Below are 9,470 nucleotides of genomic sequence, written 5' to 3'. Positions count from 1 at the left end.
ACAATGAGCAACACCTTCCACTCATTAGCCTACAACGAATGCAAGCATACATGCATGTGGAATGCAATGCACAGACTCTCAAAGTATAAATTGCATTTTAATGACAGGCAAGCGTCTGATTGTAATACAAATATACTTACTTTGGATGTTGTACGCTTCTTTGTTCCACTGACTTAAACTTCTGTGTCCTCACTCCCCACTGCTTGCTACCTGCTGACACTCTGTGAGAGTGTGAGTGAGATGGGGACTGGGACGCAGGTGATTTTGATGAGTGGCTGATTGCAAGGCAAAATGGTGTGTTAAAGACACAGGGCATGTTTAAAAGTTGAACCGAAAATGAAGTCATTGTGTATTTTCCTTAATTCCACTAGAAATGGACCACCAGGATGAAAAAATACTTTAAAAATATTTATATCACTGTAAATTAGCAAATGTTACTTTGTGAATAATGAGTTCAATTTGTGGTATATATTGTGGTAAGAGGAGTGCTAGTATTATCTGTTTTCATATATGTTCTTGCATGGACAGTTTGATTTCCTAATAATTTGTTTGAAACAAAATATATTTAGTTTTTCTGCTAAAGAGCTGTAAATGGGGTGACCTCTGTTACTGAACAAACACTGTAGCAGCAGTGATTGCAATAAGATTGTAGAGCGATTTAACAGTTAATTTGGGAAAACATATCACTTACTGTACATCACCTTAAATTCAATTTACTCACAATAATATTTACTCTAATATGGAGTTAGAATTATTTTATTTGCACTATTGTTGACAATATAATGGTGTTTGGTTCCAGAACATTGGCATTTACCTTGAGAACAGCTCTCTTCTGTGTCTGTATTAACATTCAGGGTGTTGAATCCTGAAAAGGTGTAGGCCTTTAGGGTGGCAAAAAAACAGCTCCATAGGCCACCTCTGTTTGGCACTTCTTTAGCAACCATCTGGCCTATTGTATCTATACCTAGGTCTTGGTCATATAATGTCATCACACCCTTCTGTTTGCCCCATTGTGTCATTGTGCATCATACTCAGAAGAACAGCAGCTTATTTCATGTACCTGAATCATGACACTACATACATTAGATCTGTGAGTCAGAAAAATTTATATGCAAGAGTTACAGTTGATAAGAATCAAAGTGTCTGTGAATTCCCACATCCATTATATAAATCTAGGATAGTGACACCAAAATTAAAATGTCTTAACCACTTATGTTGTTGAGCGGAGTCCCTCGAGAGTCAGGGCTCTATACTAGTGACTTGAAAATAGCCAATCTGTGATGCGTGTTTTCTGCGAAGGTTTTCCCCAGAATACGGATACTGAGATGTAAGTGGTTAAAATCAACTTTAAAATTCTAATAGCAAAAACAAGTTGCCTGACAAATACTTGGAATATGAAATGATAACTTTTCATTGCAAAGATACTTCAATAAATTCAACACTTGAGATTTACAACCTCACAACGCATTGTGCTGTGATGCATTGTAACCTTTAGACAGAAGAAACACATTGAGAACCTACAGTAGGCCATATCATTTTGGCATTGTGCTTAATAATGTAAGGCTTGCATGCAGCTGCTTGGCCATTGAAACCCATGCCATGAAGCTCCTGGTGTGCCGTTTTTGTGATTATGTTAATGCCGGAACCGAGGTGGTTTGGAACTCTGTAGTTATTGTTACCGAGTGTCTGTGTCTTTGATGCACTATGTGCCTCAGCACTTGGCACCCCAGCTCTGAGACTTTACCTTGTCTGCTCACCGTTCTGAAGTTCCTAACTTCCCCACTTTGTGTGTTATACCTTTTAGCTTATAGTTTTCAAGGCTGTCCTGCTTTTCATATATCTGCTGATAAAGTATTCAATTCAGGCAGGTTGAAAAGGAGAGAGAGAGAGAGTGAGAGAGAGAGAGAGAGAGAGAGTGTGTGTGTGTGTGTGTGTGTGCGCATGCGGTTTATGAGGACATTTCCCATGAATACTCACCACATTGTGAGGACCTTTGGGATTATGAGGACAGGGCCAGTGACCGGCTTCAAATGCTATCAATGCATTGAATGGGAGATTATCACATTTTATCAGACCATTGAATGGGCGAGTAGGCGACGAGTAGGCGATATACAGACCTACCCGCGATTTGTCAGATCATTCATTGGGCGTAATCAGGAGCTACTGACCTACTTGGAGGCGGAGCAGTCCCCACAACAAGATTTACGATTCTGTGCCTATCGGTACATAACTCCAACGGCGCTGAGTAGGCTCAGGCGAACGTCACACAGTTCAGGACGGCAACTCGTCGCTTTAGCTCCCTCGGTGGTCCTTCACAGGGTTCCAGTTTGCCTGAGACTGCGCGCCTCCGTCATGGTCCGAAACCAAAACCAAAACCGAAACTGAACTATTTAAGTCATCTCCGTTGGTAGGTCAGTATGTCTTGATAACACCCAATGAATGGTCTGATAAATCGCGGGTAGGTCAGTATGTCGCCTACTTCGCCCATGCAATGGTCTAATAAAAGGTGATTATGTCCCATCAATGCATTGTTAGCATCCGAATCAGGTGCACCAGTGTCCTCATAATTCATAAGACACTGTTTCTACTTTGCAATAATACCACTTACAGTTGATTGTGCAATATCTAGAAAGGAACACATGTCATGAACTGAGTTGTTGGAATGGTAGCATCCTATTACAGTACCATGATCAAATTCAATGAATTCTCTTGAACAACCTATTTTTTCATGTTTATAAAGGGACTGCATTGCTACCCTTGTGTTTTACAGAAAACTCTCCCAGCATATTTTCTTCATACCACACTCTGAGCTGAGTTAAGAGCACACTCTTAACTCACAAATAAAAGCAAAATGAGTTGTGTTCAGCACTGCAGCTGAATGGGTCAAGTGGGTATCGGTACCTGTGTGTTATACTTTTTAGCTTATAGTTTTCAAGGCTGTCCTGCTTTTCATATGTGCTGATAAAGTATTCAATTCAGGCAGGTTGAAAAGGAGAGGGAGAGAGAGAGAGAGAGAGAGAGAGAGAGAGAGAGAGAGAGAGAGTGTGTGTGTGTGTGTGTGCGCACGCGGTTTATGAGGACATTTCCCATGAATACTCACCACATTGTGAGGACCTTTGGGATTATGAGGACAGGGCCAGTGACCGGCTTCAAATGCTATCAATGCATTGAATGGGAGATTATCACGTTTTATCAGACCATTGAATGGGCGAGTAGGCGACTAGTAGGCGATATACGGACCTACCCGCGATTTGTCAGATCATTCATTGGGCGTAATCAGGAGCTACTGACCTACTTGGAGGCGGAGCAGTCCCCACAACAAGATTTACGATTCTGTGCCTATCGGTACATAACTCCAACGGCGCTGAGTAGGCTCAGGCGAACGTCACACAGTTCAGGACGGCAACTCGTCGCTTTAGCTCCCTCGGTGGTCCTTCACAGGGTTCCAGTTTGCCTGAGACTGCGCGCCTCCGTCATGGTCCGAAACCAAAACCAAAACCGAAACTGAACTATTTAAGTCATCTCCGTTGGTAGGTCAGTATGTCTTGATAACACCCAATGAATGGTCTGATAAATCGCGGGTAGGTCAGTATGTCGCCTACTTCGCCCATGCAATGGTCTAATAAAAGGTGATAATGTCCCATTCAATGCATTGATAGCATCCGAATCAGGTGCACCAGTGTCCTCATAATTCATAAGACACTGTTTCTACTTCGCAATAATACCACTTACAGTTGATTGTGCAATATCTAGAAAGGAACACATGTCATGAACTGAGTTGTTGGAATGGTAGCATCCTATTACAGTACCATGATCAAATTCAATGAATTCTCTTTAACAACCTATTTTTTCATGTTTATAAAGGGACTGCATTGCTACCCTTGTGTTTTACAGAAAACTCTCCCAGCATATTTTCTTCATACCACACTCTGAGCTGAGTTAAGAGCACACTCTTAACTCACAAATAAAAGCAAAATGAGTTGTGTTCAGCACTGCAGCTGAATGGGTCAAGTGGGTATCGGTACCTGTGTGTTATACTTTTTAGCTTATAGTTTTCAAGGCTGTCCTGCTTTTCATATGTGCTGATAAAGTATTCAATTCAGGCAGGTTGAAAAGGAAAGAGAGAGAGAGAGAGAGAGAGAGAGAGAGAGAGAGAGAGAGAGAGAGAGAGAGAGAGAGAGAGAGAGAGAGAGAGAGAGTGTGTGTGTGTGTGTGTGTGCGCACGCGGTTTATGAGGACATTTCCCATGAATACTCACCACATTGTGAGGACCTTTGGGATTATGAGGACAGGGCCAGTATCCTCATAATTCATAAGTTGATGAGACTTAAATAAACACCTTTGTCCATATAGTGTGACTGTTACTCGATAGAACTCTATAGCCCCTCAGCAGAATTCAAAGTAACATTTGTACGGTACCGATACCCACTTGACTCATTCAGCTGCAGTGCTGAACACAACTCATTCTGCTTTTATTTGTGAGTTAAGAGTGTGCTCTTAACTCAGCTCAGAGTGTGGTCTAAATAAAATATGCTGGGACAGTTTTCTGTAAAATGATTAGGTAAAAATGGATGTGTATCCTCCTCAACCATTAGTCAGACAGACTGAGTCAAATGACATGCTTTCTTTTCTCCGGGTCAACATGACCTATTAGAATTGTCCTATAATTATGTGGGAACATACAGAATAATATAATACATTTTTAAAAAGGCGAACATTTAATTATTGCAGAATTGAATGCAAATGACAAAATGGAACATTGGGATCTACTGCTTGCCTGTTAGTATTTAGATAGTTTCTGAAGCCATTGGAGAGAGTGTGGAAGCCATATTGATATTTCATAATTAATGTGTATTGAGTAAAAATGGTAAAACCTAAATATTTGAAGAAGATAAATAATTGCTAAATTCATATGTTTAATTCATGGTATATGTATGTACAAGTATTGACATAAGAGGACTTTTGCTTTAAGAGAACTTCAGAGAGTACCTTTGTTAATTAAGGCCTTTGATAATTAAGGTTGAGGTGTGGACAGGTGTGTATTGTGTCACTGTGACATTTTGATGATTAGACTCAGCTGCTGTCATCAGTGGGACTGAGAGTCAGTCAGTGCCAGTCAGTGGCAGACAGTTTGGAGTTTGGAAGCATACAGTTTTCTTACCGTCTTCATCTCACACAATTGTAACCTGTGGAATATTATTTTTTGTCTTTTGAGAAGTAAAACTTCAAGTACATTTTTACAACCGTTTGGAGTGAATTATTTTAAGACAATTTTTTGGGAAATACAAAAAGTGAGCAAACGAGTAAGCCACATGCTTCCAGTGGACAATTTAAACCTCTACAGAGAGTATTTGTATGTGTATCAGCTATGACAGTGACACAGTGTCACAAAGTGTCAGCGAATGCTTTTGAAAAATGCAGGTCTAAAGGCATGCAGTGTACAGTAGCTAAAAGTGCCTTGTGGCTAAAGTAACCTAGTCAGGACACAAAGAATAGTCCCTGAAGGCAATCAAGTTAGTGATTGGCAGTCCAAAGTCATGCCACAGTTAACTGTCCAAATACAGGTGAAGTTGTCACTCACTCATACAGTACACACACCCCTCAGTATGTATCTGTCTCTCAGGTGTATGTTTCATGAGAAAATGCTCTTAATTGAAAGGTGGGGGATGGATAATGTTAGCTGTGCTGAAGCAGCAAAACAAAGCAGGAGAAGGGGGAGGGGGCAGAGCTCTGGGCCATCAATTAAGCAGTGAGTTGAGGACAGAGTAGAATGTTCAAAAATAAAGCAAGGAAACACATTTATCAGCACCTAACACCTCACAGATCCGACAGCTATGCCCATATATGCCAGACCCTAAGGCAAGGGTGAAGTTGATCGGAAGAGAAGTTTGCAAGATACAGTACGTTTGCACAGTCTTAGGACATGGCGGTTCTGAAGAACCGTTGATCCAATCAAATTCATGGTCAAGACTATACTTCCTGAGGTTACTCTCAACAATACAAATGTAGTGTGAAGTCAACTGAATGAGCGGTTGTTGAGATATGCATGACCATTGGGAATGGGCCGGGACGGTTCTGGACAACCAACTTCAGGGTCAACTCTCCACTTCCTTGTGTCCTTACCAATATAGTCCATAGGCCAGACCCCAAATTGACCCCACAAGGCCATATGTCCCCAAAATAATAATGTTCAACGTTGCTCAAAATAACATGTTGTTTGACCGATTTGATAAAATGAAGAGAACAGCTTCATGATCTGTGTAATCCATGCATATAAAACTCTACAGCTTATCTATTATTTCATGTTAGTTAATGTAATGTTAGTGAAATAATTCTGCCTCTTGGAAAAGAGATTTTAATCTGAATGAGTATTTTGATCTATATTATGTGATTAGTTACATATCAGATTGGTTGCAACATATGTCATTTTTTAAGGTATTTGCTCAGTTTGTGAGTAGACTAGGTCTATGAACCAAGATCAGTAAGATGCAGATAGTGCAGGGATACTCAGACTATGTCTGTCAGAACAGCTCACAATCTGTAGAGTTCCACAGCTGCCCTTCCCCCAACACCTCAACGAGTTTCAATTAAAGAACAAAGACAGTGCTCCCAGTGCTCCCCTCCCCCCTGCACCTTGCTTGCTGCCAGCAAACTGCAGCCTGGAAGCACAATTGAGATTTCCTATCCAGGCAGTCAGTTGGGTTGGTTGTATGCAGTTTGAATTTTTGACTCTACAAACTTAACCATTTGGACACTTAACACTGAGGATTTGTAGAAAAAAACTGCTTTATGTGTATAACATTTGTAATGAGTCTAACACTGATGTTTAATGTTTTTTTTATTCATATATTTTTATAATAAAGGCCTGGGTTTTATTGTTTCTGTCTCTGCATATGAAAATTACACTACGCTACACTATAATAGAACATATCTTGCCTAGTTCATGGGAGAAAGTCTGTGCTAAAGTTAAAAAGGAGAAAATAGATGCTATTAAATAATTTGTAAATACACTTGATTGGTGTGGATTCTACATTAATTGTAATTTTACATTGCACTAGTATGCATTACCTTACAGTACAAGGTCTATTAGTTGAATAGGTTCAGTTGTCTGACAGTTACAAGTTTTATTTTTTAATCGTTCATGATGTATAAATCTGACAGAAGTGTTTACAAAGTTTTTCTTCAAACTTTGAAAAAATCTTTGTAAGGCCAAAGGCAACATCTGTATGTACGGTTGTTGTGTCCCTGTCAAGGTGGCGTTGTAGTGTCATTTTACCAGCTTCTCCTCCACGTCTTCGGTTGAACAATATTATTAGCTCAGCATAGACTTGTGGAGTTAGCTTTTTCACATGGACAGGATCCCACCAAATATGGCTATTATACAGAATCTCTGTGAGGTTGCAAGACTTCTGCTAATGGAGAGTGAGAGACGTCAAACTGACAGGTTTATTTGGGCAGATGTTATGTTGCAGATATTGTATGTCCTCTCTGAAAGGCAGAGTAGTTGGCTTGTTAATGTGCATGTGATTCAAGTGTGAAGAAGGAAAAGGAATCATTACTTGTATAGTTCATGGAGGGTTTTAATATAATTGTGTGGTAATTTTTAGGCAGATTTCTATTGTGTATTTATGTGTGGGGATAGTGGGGATGTAACCTGGGTCCTCCACTCGCGCCTTAGTGCTTCCTTTAAGCGAGGAGGTGAGGATTAGATGCGAGTCTAGAGGAATCGAACAGGTTAGACTGATAGCAACATTCAGTCACATATGAGGAAATGGCATATTTGGGACAGTCACCTGTGTATACACTTAAAGAACCAACCTTGGTCGTATGCTTTATTCAGGCCAAAACAGTCACTTTATTTGGTGCTTTATAGTCCCACAGGGAATGCTCCAACTTGTCTATAAGTGACATCACTGTCATATACCTGAATGCTAGTGAGGTCACTGGCCTACATGTTGTACTTACACAATTTTCATAAGAGAGAATCTTTCCCTCTCTTTCTCTCTCTCTGATTGATTGAATACTTTATCAGCACGTATGAAAAGCAGTACAGCTTTGAAAACAATAAGTTGAAAGTATAACACACAAAGTGGGTTAGTGGGGAGGTAACCTGGGGGATGGTATGTAATTAGCAGCCACCTGCCATCTTTGTGTCTGTATATCGCATCCTGGTGAAATCTCTTAGTGTGTTATCCCCTGTCACAGGTCAGTCATGCAGTCTGTAAACCACATTGATGAACAGCCGATTCAAAGAAAGACAGTTGTGTAGTGTGAACTGCTTAGCGATCTTATCTACCTGATGACTTTGAAAGTTGTACAGTGTGTACGAGCCATTAGCTTTGTTCAGACTGCATAAATTATATTTGCTGCATAAAACATATTTGGGCTGCAAGTCTGAACAGGGCCTCACTCACTCACTCACTCACTCACTCACTCACTCACTCACTCACTCACTCTCAGGGACATTTTGTGATTGGTGAACTGACATCACAGGGGTGGAAGTGAATGAGGAGATGGCATATGGGTCAGTCACTAGCCAAATTCCATTACTCTAACTTCCATACTCACTCCACCCGAGTCTGGAGGAATCGAGCAGGTTAGACTGATAGCAACATTAAGTCACATATGAGGAAATTGCATATTTGGGACAGTCACTGTTCCAAACACTTAAATAACCAACCTTAGTAGTATGCTTTATTCAGGCCAAAAATAGTCACTTTATTTGGTGCTCTAGGTCCCACAGGGAATGCTCCAACACGTCTATAAGTGACATCACTGTCATATAGAATATAGAGAATTTTGCCTTTTCTTTGTCATACTGTGTAGAAGAATAATGCTGTTAACAGTATTAGGATTAAACCTAATTCTTGCAGGCTTTAACTTAATTAGCATATATACCCAAGGGTAAAATTTCCCCTAGGATGCCTACTCCTGTATAGCTGACCAAAATGTACATGGTGTCGTGGTCCCGATATGATATAATGTATATGGGAGCCGAGCTGATGAGCTCCGACAAACACGACTGTCCAGAGCGGCTATGAAAGGGTTTTGCCCAGAAATAATTTTACTTATCAACATCATAATTGGTAACTAGCAAACAGGGCTATTATGGTTCATAAATGTCCAACCTGTTCCTTTAAGATAACTGTTAATACCTCTAAAGTTGACAATAATGCCATTTAAGTGGCAAAATATGTAATACTATAAACAAATACCCGATCTACAAGCTCAGCACCTTGTGTTGTGAGGTGTGAGCTTGTAGATCAGTTAGACAGTGGTGGCACTGATATGCAGCATTTGTTGATGAAATGAAACAATACAAAACTGTTTTAATTGTATCATTTAAAAATGCATTGATTTGATCAAGTTGAGTCAAAACATGATTGAATTGGGAACGAGTTATTGGGTTTGCCTTGACATCCAATTGTAATGGCAGTCAAATATGGATAAAAAGATAATGATATTTTGAT

This window comes from Gymnoscopelus braueri (genome assembly GCF_963280865.1).
Source record: "Gymnoscopelus braueri genome assembly, chromosome: 4".
NCBI lineage: Eukaryota > Metazoa > Chordata > Actinopteri > Myctophiformes > Myctophidae > Gymnoscopelus > Gymnoscopelus braueri.
This window is presented reverse-complemented; position numbering follows the sequence as displayed.